At 51.1% G+C, this 14,156-nt stretch overlaps 1 long non-coding RNA gene across 1 annotated transcript; it reads left to right on the top strand.

The window, feature by feature from the left end:
- The first annotated feature begins 1,066 nt into the window (after positions 1-1,066).
- Positions 1,067-13,387, top strand: LOC135363732 (uncharacterized). Its single transcript, XR_010409786.1, has 4 exons — positions 1,067-1,126; positions 1,781-1,924; positions 12,073-12,241; positions 12,534-13,387. It is a non-coding gene; the product is annotated as an uncharacterized LOC135363732 (long non-coding RNA).
- Positions 13,388-14,156: the final 769 nt, after the last annotated feature.

The following is a 14,156-nucleotide window of genomic DNA, read 5'->3' as shown; positions in this document are numbered from 1 at the left end:
GTCTTGCAGATGTCTGGGAGCTCTTCCTTCTTGACTTTCTTGACGTGACCCCTTTCTTCTCCATGCACTGCTTCATCTCCTCTGTGGAAGACCATGTTGCCCAGATGACATCTTCATCCCTCCTTCCTTTTCTTGGGACATTGTCCCCTTTCTCATCGACTGTATATTTTCGACTGGTGCTTCTGACTCTGACATCGTGTGACTCCACCCAGGCTGTACTCAATATACCCAAAAGGACTCAACATTCGTCAGTGTTTCTTGTTGCCTATGGAATGAAGATTACTCTTTTAGTGAGTGTCATTCAAGGCTCCTTCTGATGGTTCCTGCCCTTGCTTCCAGCCTTATTTTCTGCTGTTCCCTCAAATGTACTCCATCCCTACTAATACCCAAAACCCTGATATCTTGGCAGACAGTCCTCTGCCCTTGTTCACATAGAGAATTCTTACTCAGGCTGTAAGATTCAATCCATGACCTCCCTTCTGAGATAAGCAAGGCCTTCCTGGCGGGCATGGAGCACGGAACAGGGGTAGCAAAGCTCAGTGAGTTTTCTCAGGTTTTGTCTCTGCACAGAATTCTCTAGCCAACAGCTCTGTCACCGGGCCTGGGATATGAATCCTGGCGCACACCACTGTGGCCGAGACAACCGAGCGCGTCATCCTCACTGTGGGCCGCGGTGTCGGGGGGCTGCCGCCTGGCTCCATGCTCGGGCTCCTCGCTGCCCTCCCTACTGAGGCCCGCACACTTATGGAGCTTTCTCTCGGTCTGGGAGGGCATTTGTCTGACCCCCATTCCTGGCCTCACTCGAAAAGTTCCAGGCCGTAGGAAATAAGCTGCGATCTGAGCTCCTCTGTGACCTCACCCACGGTAAGCAAAGTGAAACAGGATCATTTCACAGAATTAAAGACCAGGAAGAGCTTCTGATTTAGGAAGAACAATTTTTAAAATGGATTTGTATGCATAACATCCATTGTGGTTGGTGATAGTGGAGTCAGTGACTAATAAAAATGTCATTTCCTGTGATTTTTATAAATTACAGTAAATATGCCAGTAATCATCCACATTAGCTGCTCAAATGCAGGCAGCCATCTGGAGTGGAGGCCAGGGGACCTCACTGAAGCCTCAAGAGGTAGATCCCACAGGTGCAAATTGACACCCAGGAAAACAGTAGTTAATATGTTCTAGAATTTGGAGAAAGAGAGAATGTTAAAATAAATGTATGTCAAGCAGACAAATTTGGACTTCTCCAGGAGGATCTGTCACGTCAAACAGGAAATAGCTGTAAATTACGTGTAATAGTAAAAATCTTGTCATTTATAACCTTTAAAGCAACGGGCTCATTTAACACATCAACTCATAGATCATAATCTAGGACAGTCAGCCTGGGTATTTATTTCACTTTTAATGTGTAGAAGCCAGAGCAAACCATGCGTGATCCGCAAGACCCCACAGCATGCCATCAGCATTTGGAACCATAGAATGAGCCAGAGAGATAACTGCCTCAGGCCCAGGGTGGTGAATATGTCAAGATATGAAAACCCTTCCTGCTCCTAAAAAGAAAATTAAGACGTGATTGGAAATGTCATGCCTTGGGTAGTCTCATAATGAATAATTCCAAATAAATCCCACCATTATTCTGTTTATTTGTTTTACTTAGAAGCTATTTAAAGTCATTGGAGCTGAAAGTATGTTTCAACATGCCAAGTGTATTTACTGTATCTTGTAATCATCTTGCTAACCAGTTCACAGGCAAACAATAATTGGAGTTCTGTGTTTGTTTCAGATACCTCAATGTATACTGCCCACAGAGAAGCAATCCGGCTCGGAGACATTTTTAAAGGGGCTGAGATGCCTTTGCTGAAGTGCTCCAGGAAGAGGAGCGCACAAAGCCATCTTCTGCGATATTTGAAGACTCAACGGGAACAAGGTATCTATGCTTAATGAAGTTTGCATGCACTGAATAAATATGCGATGTTAGCTGTTACGGGGGGAGGAAGGTTCTGGAAAGACAGCATAGGAACACCAAACTAACCACTCACTTAATAGTGAGAAAAAGCCCCCCAAAATGGGAGTCAAGTGTCTGGCATCACAGGCTATGAGGAGGGAAAAGGTGGTCTCCAGAAGGACAGTAACTCAGAGTTACGCTGTATCCTGCTTCCTTTGACCTTCTCTCTGGCGACCCCCTCCCCTCCATGTTTTCTCCCCCAGCCGGATCCGTCAGTGCTTAACTCGGCCGGGAGCGAGTGCAAACCCATGAATGTGTGGGCGCGAGTGCAAACCCATGAGTGTGTGGGCGCGTGTGCAAACCCATGAGTGTGTGGGCGCGTTTGCAAACCCATGAGTGTGGGCGTGAGTGCAAACCCATGAGTGTGTGGGCGCGTGTGCAAACCCATGAGTGTGTGGGCGCGAGTGCAAACCCATGAGTGTGTGGGCGCGTTTGCAAACCCATGAGTGCGGGCGTGAGTGCAAACCCATGAGTGTGTGGGCGCGAGTGCAAACCCATGAGTGTGTGGGCGCGTTTGCAAACCCATGAGTGTGGGCGTGAGTGCAAACCCATGAGTGTGTGGGCGTGAGTGCAAACCCATGAGTGTGTGGGCGCGAGTGCAAACCCATGAGTGTGGGCGCGAGTGCAAACCCATGAGTGTGTGGGCGCGAGTGCAAACCCATGAGTGTGTGGGCGCGTGTGCAAACCCATGAGTGTGTGGGCGCGAGTGCAAACCCATGAGTGTGTGGGCACGTGTGCAAACCCATGAGTGTGGGCGTGAGTGCAAACCCATGAGTGTGTGGGTGCATGTGCAAACCCATGAGTGTGTGGGCACGTTTGCAAACCCATGAGTGTGGGCGTGAGTGCAAACCCATGAGTGTGTGGGCGCGTGTGCAAACCCATGAGTGTGTGGGCGCGAGTGCAAACCCATGAGTGTGTGGGCGTGTGTGCACACACACAAACACGCGCGCGCACCCGTGCGCACTTTCACGCATGCGTGCGACACACGTACATGCTGCACAGCCAGGGAGGACGTGGCAGGAGGCACATTGAGAATCCGTGGTCTGTTGGCTGGGTGGCTTTGCCCCATTTTGCTTTTCCACGTTCTTCCAAGGTATGCTTCCAGTGGGGTAAAAATTTGCCTCTGCCCGAATATATGAACACCAGCTACTTAAACACACACACACTAAATTTAATCTTAGAAAGAAGTTAAAATTTAAAAATCCACTTCCACTGGTAAGTAGTTTAACTGGTTCCTTTAAAAATAATTGTTGCTGTCCTTCTGAACTGAATCCTATTTTCACAATAGTGGCTAGTTTCCACAGATTGGCGGTTGTCGGTGACCAGGAAGAGGGGTGTGAGGATGAGACAGCGTCTATAGGTAGAGTTTGGGCACTATTCAGAGCACATAGGTAAAAATCCTGTATCTCTGGGAGAAGAGCTGACTCTGGGAACCAAATCATCCAAAGCAACACCTCCCCCCCACATCTGGATCACCAAAACTAAACCAAACCATATACACCAAGCCTAAATTATTCACTTCACTTTGGCTGACACCAAACATACATATGTGTGAAGTAACACACTGATTTTGGGGGAATGTACATGCATCAAATGAATTAAAGAATTGGGTTCTTTTGTAGCCTAGGTAATTTCTAGAAACACCAGCCACCTATATCTTTAGCCTCAATTGTTAGATTATTACTGATGAAAGAATATTTTTCTTTTTTGGGGGGTTGAATTGAATGGATAATTGTCTCAATTCTACATTTTTAAATTACATAAAACTACAGGATGTGCATTGCATGTGTTGACTACATATTACTTTAACACATCTGCTAATTTTTAACAAAGTTAATTTCTACAGAATAGCAGGTAATTGTGGGCAGAATGTTAATAAACTCATCATTTGACTATCCCCTCGGTTCGAAGACACACATTTTAGTGTTATTGTCTCTGGAATCTGCCCACATCGTTAGCACAAGTGCTTGTGTGTGGTATTAACCTATAGATAATTTATTGTCCATGTGGTTTAGGGTGAGGAGAAATTGTGTATCAAAGGTCACCTCTTCTTCCCGGATACTTCGTTACGTAGGAATTATAAATTATGTCCCCAAACTTCAGCATGGCTATTTTTATTCTCAAAAGTCTTGTATTTATTATTCACACTGGATTGCCGTGGGTATTGGACAGAGAACTCCTCTTGCCTTGTCCATCACCAACTGAAAAAGTTACAAATGAAAACTCTGGAAGACGCTCCAAGGATGAAGCAAGGAGATCACATACCCAACTGGTACCAAATGTGATGATGAGTCCAAAAAAAAAAAAAAATCACCAAGTTAGGACCACTGAATGGGATTTAATTAATATTTTAAATTTCAAGATGAGCATGCAAATGTGCAGCAAAACACTGAGCTATATTTGTGCTTGTTTTCTGGAAACTTTACAAGGCAATTATTGTAATACAGAAAAATCTCTACCACTGACCCCTCAACCGTGCCACACGGTATTTCCAGCCTGAATTCTTTCCACGTCTCTTCTCAGAGCCAGAAGTCTTGGAGAAGATTGGGAGCCAATTTTAAACGTTAGGTCAGTTGGAGGTGGTGTGAGGACAGTAGAGAGAAGAGAAAGAACATGTTTAGATCTTCAGATTTTTAAATGATCAGGATTCCATACAGGGAAACAGACATGTTGGTGCGATGCTCCCACACCTGCTTCTTACCACACTTGCTGGCTGGTGGGGCGCAGGACACACGTGCGCACATAGGGTGACTGCTTGGGCAAGGCCATCTCTTCTCCGGCAGAGGGCTGGTCCAATGGCTGAGGTCACCGCCGCCCACTGTTAGCCCCTCTGCTCCTCACCTCCTCCGTGTTCTTGATCAGCTCATCGTCCTATATGCACCGTTTAAAGGGGAATTACCTATTACCTCAATTATCTGTCCCTTATCGACCGAGGTTACACTACAAGGATTTGCATTGAAAGGACACAAAGAAAGAGCAAGTCATGGCACATGGCCAAATAAAAGAGTAATGTTCTGGTGAATTTGGCCTAAATAATTTACTGCTATGGGAAAGTGGGAAAGTGGAAGGTGAACCCTTTGACCAATAAATCTCTCCTGCCCATGAAACCCTTATCTGGTCCCCTCCAACATATTCCACACGAGGAAGCCATCATCATTGGCTCTGGTTTGTTATTTGTAAACCTTGATCTTCTGCACTCGGTGTCCTAAATATGGATAATTAGCATCAGTTTATCACGCTTCTGCATATTTTCTCTTCTCTCCAAACATGCATGCTTCTATTGGCTGCCATTCTGCCACAGAAGATTATGGAGACAGATTGCAGAGAATGAATGTGCTAAACGAGATTAGGAAGGAATAGAAATAGCAACTTGGCCAATAAATTCCTCGTGAGAGCCTTATCATACAATTACACGTTGACTTGTTTCACACTCTCCCAGCCTCTTAATCCAACGCCCCCACCAAGAGTAAAATTTCACTAATTTCTGAATTACTGCATATCCCCCTGACTTGTTACCGAGAATGGTTGGAAGGAGAAACACTGCTGAAAACAACACATCAAACTTTACAATAAAAAAATTTAACTTAAAATGTCAAAATGGATTGTATGGATTTGGGGCGTTTAAAGCACGTTAACCACCCAGGAATGAATGCACGGAGCCTTGGCATGGAGAGATGTTTAGCTTCTCTTTGAGCCCCCGGATTCTCCCATCGTGCCCGTGGTGGGGTTCGGAGCTGTGTGAACAGGCCGTTACCTTGCTGTGAAGCAGAGCTGTCTGAAGGGCTTTAGGACAGCAAAGCCTTGGCTTCGTTTCCTCCTCTTACTGCTGATAACAATTCGGCCCGAGGACTTGTGGGCCCATCCCTAGAACTCTTGGGGTATCGCCCCCTCCTTGCCCAGACTCGCACACACGACTAGGTGCATCAGTGGAATTCCTGCCCATTCCATGTCTCCGAAAACAGTGTGACCGGGGACGCTGCCCAGGGCCTCCACAGAGGGGGCCCTCCTCTCCTTCCCTCTGCAGGACTGGTGGTGCTCACTGGCGGGGATGGAAGCCCAGATCACACCCTCGCAGGGACGTGCTGCCGAAGCGGGGAGGCCTCCAGGTCAGTGGCTAACGAAATCCACAGCAAGTGTAAACGGTTTTACACACAGATTATGATGTTGCCTTCCCTCTTCTCCTCCAAGTCACGTCTGCTAGGATTTACCGAAGAGAGGACCTTACCCACAACCCAGAGAAGCGACTCGACATTTCGGAAGGCCTGCTTCCAGGCTCTGAGCACAGAGATTCACTCAGCGAACACGCACCGGGCACCTCCTACGTGCCAGGCCCAGTTCTAAGAAAGCCGGCCCCGCACACGTGACAGAGGGTGCTGCTCAGGCTTGACCTGATGAGTATGCGTTTGCCTTTTGGGAGCTGGTGCATCTATCGGCTGTCAAGACTTCCCCTTTTTCAGAGACAGAGCCAGCCTGGACCGGGGGCCCCTCCAGCTACCTGGACAGGGAGAGCGAAGCAAGGCCTGCAAGGAAGGCCTCCAGAGCCAGCGCCATCAACACGTGCCCAGGCCATCTCCAGGGCTCCCACACCAGGCACCTCAGGTCCTGAGCCGGCTGTCTAGGGAAACACAAACACAGCTCAGATGGCAGGAACTTTTGCCTTGCCTGAATCTTCCTCCTCCTGCTGAATGGGGTGCCAGGACCCCCGAGAAGGGGTAGGACTTTCCTGGGGAAAGGTCTGGAGGCTTTGCAGTGCGAACACCAGAGGCTCTGAGTTGTGCCTTCATCTCAAGCAGGGCTCATGGCCCAGGCGGGGGCTCCCTGGGAGGGGGCGGGCAGAGCTGGGAACCTCAGCGGAAAATATGAAGTCAGATGCGGAGTTAGAGGAACTGGCCTGCCCTCCCTGTGTCCTGTTTCCTGGGCTGGGGAGCTAAGCTGGGGGGAGGGTGGCGAGAAGGAGCCGTTTGCCATTAATCTGGGAACAAACGGCTAACCTCGGGGACTGGAATTTTCGCCTTTCTTTTCTCACTGTTGTCAGTGCGGGGAAGCGCGGAGCCCGCGCGGGGCGATTGTGAGGGGCTCTGCTGGAATTTGGCAGCGCGGAGGCTTGGAGAGCAGCCCCATGCTGGCTCCCATTCAGCAGGCCAGTTTTCCTCGAGCTTTGGAAGTTTCGCTCAGCCGTGCACTCAATGGCTTCACAAAGCTGATTACAAGCTTCAGCGCGTTCCTGAAGGAGCCAAAAGCGACGCAGGTGCAAACGAGCCGAGGGAGCCCCTTATCCCGGTGACAGAATGGGACAAGCTGGGAAAGGCTTGGACCACACAAATCCAAGCTCACCAGGCAGCAGAAAGCCTGCCTTGGGAACCGGGGGTCATTATCCGCCCTATTCAGCGGGGCCCAGGGACCCTGGGGGCCCGGAGGCCGGCCCGCGCGGGAGCGCCAGCCCGCCTGCGGCAGTGGGGTCCCCGTCGGGGCCTGAGGCTGGGTCGGCGCGCTGGGCGGAGGGCTGGTGCGTTTGCATGCACGGCGTCAGCAAAACCTGTTCTCCGACGTGCCCGCGTCTACACCAGGACGGACGCGGGGGAAAAAGCGCGCAGGAGGCAACCTTCTGTTCGTCCCGCGTCCAGAGCGCGCTGCCCCGTCTCTGCCCCAGCCTGGCGCTGCGGGTCCCCGCCTCCCCCAGGCCACTGACACTCAGCTGCAAGGGTCACTCTGCGCCCTTTCTCTCCCAGCCCCACTTTCCCATCAGTCCTGCTGGCCACGGGGTCCCGCCGAGGGCGGCCACCGCAGTGCGGTGGGAGGGACAGTGCAGGGGAGGGGCAGGTCACAGGGTCGCCCCTTCCAAGAGCTCTCGGCTCGGCTGCGGAGGACTTTGCAGCGAGTCTGACTCCGCGGCTGGGAGGAGGGCCCGGCCCCTCTGGCCCCTCTGGGAGAACGACGGACGTCCCCTGCTCGCGCTCAAGGACCAAGGGCGCGGGACGGCGGGGCGGGGGGAGGGGGGACGCGGGCCCAGGACGGGGTCGAGGCGGGCGGGCTGGCACGCGGGCGTCCCCCGGGGGCCGCCACCAGCCCGCGTCAGGCGCTGGGCAGTGAGTCCGGGCGAGCGCTGCACTAGCGTTCCTGAGTGGGGCCCGCGCCCGGTGCGCGCCCCCTCGCCCCGCGCCCTGCCCGCCGCGCGCTGGGCCTTGCTGCGCCCGGGGGTCCCCGCGGGCAGGGCCCGGGCAGGGCGCTCGCGCCGACGCTCTTTTGTCTGATAACTAATTTGAGTTAATGCGATCTTTATGTAAAGCTAACAGCGGATAATTGTCTATTTTCTCGCCAACAATCTCCATCACAATCACTTATCTGGAAACCTGCGGCTGGATTAATCGTTATATTCCCGAGATGAGCGTCGCGGCAATCCGCAGCGAACGCCGGCGGGGACAGGGAAAGGCCTCCCCCGCGCTGGCGGGCCGGGTGCGGGCCATCCCGGCCACTGCCTGCAACGTGGCGCGCCCGGTGTTGGTGCCCACGGGCGGGCAGCAGAGCGCCTTCTGTGGGACTTGCTTTTACTCGGGTGGGTTGCAGGCAGGGGTGCAGGAGGCGGAGGGAGGGAGGGAGGGAGCGAGGGAGGAGGAGGAGGAGGTCCCGTGGAGGTGCGAGGCGGGGCGCAGCCGGGGTCTAGGTGGGCCTGCGCCCCATGACGCGGCCTCCAGGTCCACGCGGGGAAGGAGTTGTCAGCGCCAGGATCAAGTCTTCTAATGTGGGAGAAAGCATGCCGCCATCCTTATTTTCTGCAGAGAAGATTCTCCCTCCCTTCGTGTGGGTCGCTGGGCTTCATGTCCTGCCCCAGCCGCTGGTTTCCGCCTTAGGTCCCTCCTCCAGGATCCCCATATCTGTAGATTATTGGCAATATGTACACTCCCGTGATTGACATCCCCAAGGAGAGGGCCTGGGGTGTGCAGGCACGTCCCAGGGCCTGCAGTCCCCGCCCTGCTCCTGTGCTGGGGTGAAATACCTCCGCAGATGGAGTGGAGGCCTCTGGGGGAAAGGCGCTTGCATGACAAAGATTTTGTCTTTGGAGCCCAAGTCAGAACATCAGTGTGTAATGAAATCTGGGTTGCGGATCTCTGTGCGTGTGGCTCGCTGTGTGCCCCGAAGGGTGAGCCTGGCTTGGGAAGCCGAGTGCCCTGTGTCTGGTGACTTGGAAGTGAACCCATTCTATTCAACTCAGATTTGCCAGCCAAGGGAGCGCCATTGCCACTTTCCAAAATGGTGTTTTTGGAAAAGAGAAACTCGGTCTCGATTTGTGATGGGTTTTGGCCTCATAGAAGGAAACTATTTGTTTTCCTTTTGGCAGACTCAGAATTCTAAGAGCAAAGGCATACACTGAAATAAAGTGCCATAAAATTATTGGAATTTTAAATAAAGGAGGACCCCAAATTACCCCCCAAAGAGGGCGTTGTAAAGTCCTGTTACAATCCGTAAGTCTTCAATTTTCCCCTCCAGCAACTTGATGAGGTCTCCTAAGGCAAACAAGTAAATCCACCCTCGAGCCGGTGAGCCCGGCCCCTACGAGTTTCCCAGGGCGGCTTTTCGTGGCGGCTTTCGGGAATCACCCCACTGCATCTCTCACCTGAATCTTGTCATCCCGCCATCTTGAAGTGATCTGTGAACAATGCTGATCCCTGCGACAGACCCGCTGGTCAATCAGGCAGAACAGACTATGCAGATGGAGTGGAGAGGCGAAGCGCCGGGAACACTGGCGCCCATTGTCTTGGGCATTTCAAAGCGCGGAGCAGCTGTGCAGACTTGTCGCCCTGGACCCTCGCTTGCCACACTAATGTCACATCGCAAAACATCAGATTTTGAACACTATTCAATCCGAATTCATTAGCAGCCTTCTCGGCAAAGGTCTCTCTTCTCCGTGACAAGTTTCAAACTCCAGATCCCCTCCTGGCCAGAGGGGAAGGAGGGGGCCTGCAAGTGACAACCACTGATGATCCATAGTTTCCTCTTTCTGGTGAATTCGAAAACTCTAACACCGTCCTTGGGGTCCGGAGCTTGGATGTCTGACTCAAGTGACTCTGAGATTTCAGGGTTTTTGCATTTTCAAAGTGTTGTTTGCAAGTTTAAATCACTGACAGCAGCCAGCATAGCAGGTGGAGTTCGTCTAACAAAGACACAGTCTTCTGCTCTCGGGCTAGGGCAGTGAGTTCTTGAAGTTTTTTCTTTAGACTGAACTCGGAACAACACGTTAGAGCAGTTGCGCCCCAAACAAACAAGTTGGTAACGCAAGGCAAGCAGACCGCTCACCATCTTTGAGCGGCACCCAGCCATGCACCCCGGGCCGCAGGAACTGCCACTCCCCGTGGCTACGGCCACCGTGCGCCCCCACACCCCCTTCCAGGGTGGCCTCGTTTTTTCCAGAACCGTGGGGCAGGAGGACAGGATGTGCGGGCCGCTGCGGTCCACCGCATCCCCAGCCTCCCCGCGGCCAGGTCCCAGGGACACAGAGGCTCGGCGGACCAGAGAGGCCTGGGCGCCAGCGAAGGCAGCTTTCCTCCTCCAACACCCGACCTGTGTGCACGTGTCCTTCCTCTGCCCCTTTACCCAGGAATCTGTGTGGATCCCAGAAGGCAGTCAACATGGGGAGGGGCTCCCCAGCCCCGGAGCGAGAAGCAGACTTGGAAGCTGATGGCGCCCCCAGAAGGTCTTCCCGGGGTGCCCAGAGGCTCCTTGGGGCACCTGGAAACCCCTCCCGGTGACTCTAGTTTCTTGACAAACTGAGGGGGTAGGATTTGGAAGGGGTGCAACCAAATAATGTGTTTATAAACACAAGGAGAACGGGGAGCTAAGTGGAGAGGAGGCTCCACTGGGTGTGTCCTGTTTGTTTGGGGCTGGGGGGCAGGGTGCAGGAGAGATGGGCCCCCGGCCGTAGTAGTCTCTGGTTCAATGTGGACGCCTTTGGGGAGGTGACCTGGAACACTCCTTTTTCTCCCGGGAGAACTGTAGGATTTGGGCCTGGACCCTGTGGTTGCTCTTGAAAGTCTCTGCGTGTCTGCCCGTGTCTTCCCGCATCTTCCTGCATCCCTGGGCCCAAAACCTCTCCCACAAGGTCCACAATGGCCGGGCGGAGCCAGAAGCCACGGCCCGTTGTGGGGAGATCGTGCCGTGGTGCCCAGGATGATGTGAGTGTCTCTCCAGGGTGTAGACGGCGTCTGGGTCATTGGGGATGTCCAAACTATGTTTGTTGAAGGCCTGAAGAGGCTGTGGCCATGGGTAGAGCTGATGGCCCAGGAAGGTTGCGGTGGCCCCGTGGGTGTCTTCCTGGCAGAGGCCGCTCCAGGGTGGCCGGGCGCCGAACCCCGGGCTGTGAGCCTGGACTCGCCCTTGCCTCCCTCCCCTTCTCAACACGTTCACACCCGCCACACACACCTTACACACTCGTGGCCCCACCCAGCGCACAGTGAACGCTCACCTTCACACCAACACCCAGAGGTTGTCTTGCCTGCAGACACGCGTGCTACGCAGAGACACAGGCGTGAGGTCTGCGCATTCCCACACACGCCGCTCGCCTGGGGTCCTGCCGTGCTGGGGGCGCGGTGCGGCTGGTGACCCCCGGCTCCTGTTAGGTACACACCCGGGATGCGCGAGCTGATCCCTACAGAACTCAACACGGCAGCAAAGGGATGCCCGTGAGGACAAGGGGGGCTTGTTCCCCGACCCCTTCCTTCTGAGCTTTCCAAGCAGACCCTCCGAGCTTGTTTCCCGTGCTTCCCCGTGTGTTCTTTCTCCCAGGATATTCTCCCAGGCTGCCCACTCACACTCCCGTGACCCGGTTTGGGGGCCACTGGCCATGGGTGGCCCTAGAGCATTTGGAAGCGGCCAGGCCACGTGGAGATGTGCAGGGAGTGGCCGGACCCGCCAGCTTTTGAAGGTGTTGGGGGAAAGATAGCCCATGCAGTACCTCACGGGTCGTTGGAACATCTCGATTTCACGTTGAAATGATTGTATTGTGGATGTAGGGGGTAAAATAAAATACATCTTTGAAGTTAATTTCACTTGCTTCTTCTACTTTTTAAAAAATGTAGCTGTTGGGGCATTTCAAGTGACCCATGCGGCCCCCACTCGTGGCTTGCATCATCTCCGACGTTCCCCGCGCCTTCAGGAAAAGGAAGAGGAAAAACAAACATGGAGGGAAACGCTGAGCACATGGTTGGCGGGAGGCAAAGCAGAACCTGCCATGTTGCAGTTGATTTTGTAAGATAATATACTATTAAGGCTGCTTTTCTTGGGCGAGAATGAGTGGTGGGGGTGGGGTGGCAGCATGCACTGTATTGTATTGCTTAATTCATTTTCTTTCCATTTTAACTTTAATTCTGCCTAATTGCTGTATTGTGATCTCAGTCAGCAATCTTAAATGAACTCACAAGTAACTTTTGAAGAATCTGGCTACAAATGTTGGTCTTGATGAAATGTAAATCACGGCAGGTTACTGTGGAATGTCCACCCGGGGCTGAAGCAACCCTTTCCTGTCATTTTCAAATTTCAGGTCAGCGTTTGGGTACTTTTCTGCTGTCCCTCTTCCCTTGCGAGGTGTTACCGCCAAGGTCCGCCACGCCACTGCGGCCTGAACGAAAAAACAAACAGGAGACTTGAGCAAGAATTCACAGCCCCTGAAAATGCTTTCTACTAAGCAAGAATGCAATTCCTTCCAGATTCATTTATTCCTGTGATTGACTCACAGCTTTGAAAATCTGTGGAGTCATACCTGGGTCAAAAAGATTACAATAAAACATATTTGCAAAGATGTTTTATTTTAAATAAAATATTTTTAAATGGTCTACATTAACATTTTAGAGACAAGATTTTTAGAAGTAAAGTTACAAAACTTGGAAATGATATTTCATCCTTTGATGATAGCAAGAAAGAAGACATTGTGCCGAGAACGTTGTTTATAGTAAATTCAGTATAACCATAACACGAAAATTCTACATGCATACACACTTGATACGCACATATTGTATTTTTACTTATTTACTTTTGGAGTATTATATACTTAATGAAGAATCAATTCAGCACAAATGTGAGGTGAGTCTACTTTGCCAATAAATTGGAAGTAGCTCATAAACAATTTTGGGTAAAATTTAAAGATTAGTTTTATCATAAAAGGAACTCTCCTGTGGCTCATTGTTAGTATGTCCATTAATGTTCTATTTTTTGGCTAAATTAAATTTAACTAAGGGAAAAAGAAAATGTAGAGTACCGAGAACAATCAAGATTTTATGGGTAAGCTAATTGAAATGGTTTATTCTTTGGAAAATGATGATATTTATTCCTTGGAAAATACCACTCTTGTTATTTGAGGCTTGTGTTCAATTAATAAGAAACTAACAGAAATAATTACTTAATCTGACTGCCTGTTTTTGAAGGAGTTTCCAGGGAAATAACTAGAACTGTAGCATGTGTCTTGCTGAGGAGCCCCCGACCTCCCGCTGGACACTCCGGAGACCTCACTTGGGACGCGCAGGTTGGCCCATGTGTTGGTGTGACAGGTGGTTTATTTCCAGGATAATTCACGTTTGCTGTCACTGAACTTACTGGAATAACCATCAGAAGCAAATTGTAAGAATCTAACCACTTGCTGTCAACTCCACACCTCTACTTTCCTGGGATCATCTCGGAGTAAAAGAACCAAACGTGACTGACAAGCATTGAGGAGAGAAGTCCGGGCACATGGCAGTGTGAAGATCCTACATGCTTTCAAAGTTCCTGGCTAACTTGTTCTTCTGCTTCCTTAATATGCGAATTGCGTGGCCTCATTTGCTCCATCATATTATAAAACTAGAGGGACTCTCATTCACTTTCCTGTCTTTCTTTCCCCCCTAAAGACGATAATGGTTATACACTTGCAAATATTTGCAGACAAGATATTCTGGATAAATAATCTAAGATTAGCTAAATTAGGTCAATGTCCATACTGGGCCAGTGAGATATGGCCCTTGTGTTCAGATTATCTGGTGTCAGCTACATTGATTGAAAAAGCACCACCGACCAAAAAAAAAAAAGTCTTATTACAAGATGTCTCAAAAACAGATAAGAAAGCAACGAAGCCCTCTCGTAAATGAGGGAGCTTATCTAGATTTTAATATGGTGGTAAGCAAATTGTACATGT

The sequence above is a fragment of the Mirounga angustirostris genome, unplaced genomic scaffold, assembly GCF_029215605.1.
Source record: "Mirounga angustirostris isolate CCGP_5_RB_7025 unplaced genomic scaffold, mMirAng1.0.hap1 SCAF_3, whole genome shotgun sequence".
Classification (NCBI taxonomy): Eukaryota; Metazoa; Chordata; class Mammalia; order Carnivora; family Phocidae; genus Mirounga; species Mirounga angustirostris.
This window is presented reverse-complemented; position numbering and strand designations above follow the sequence as displayed.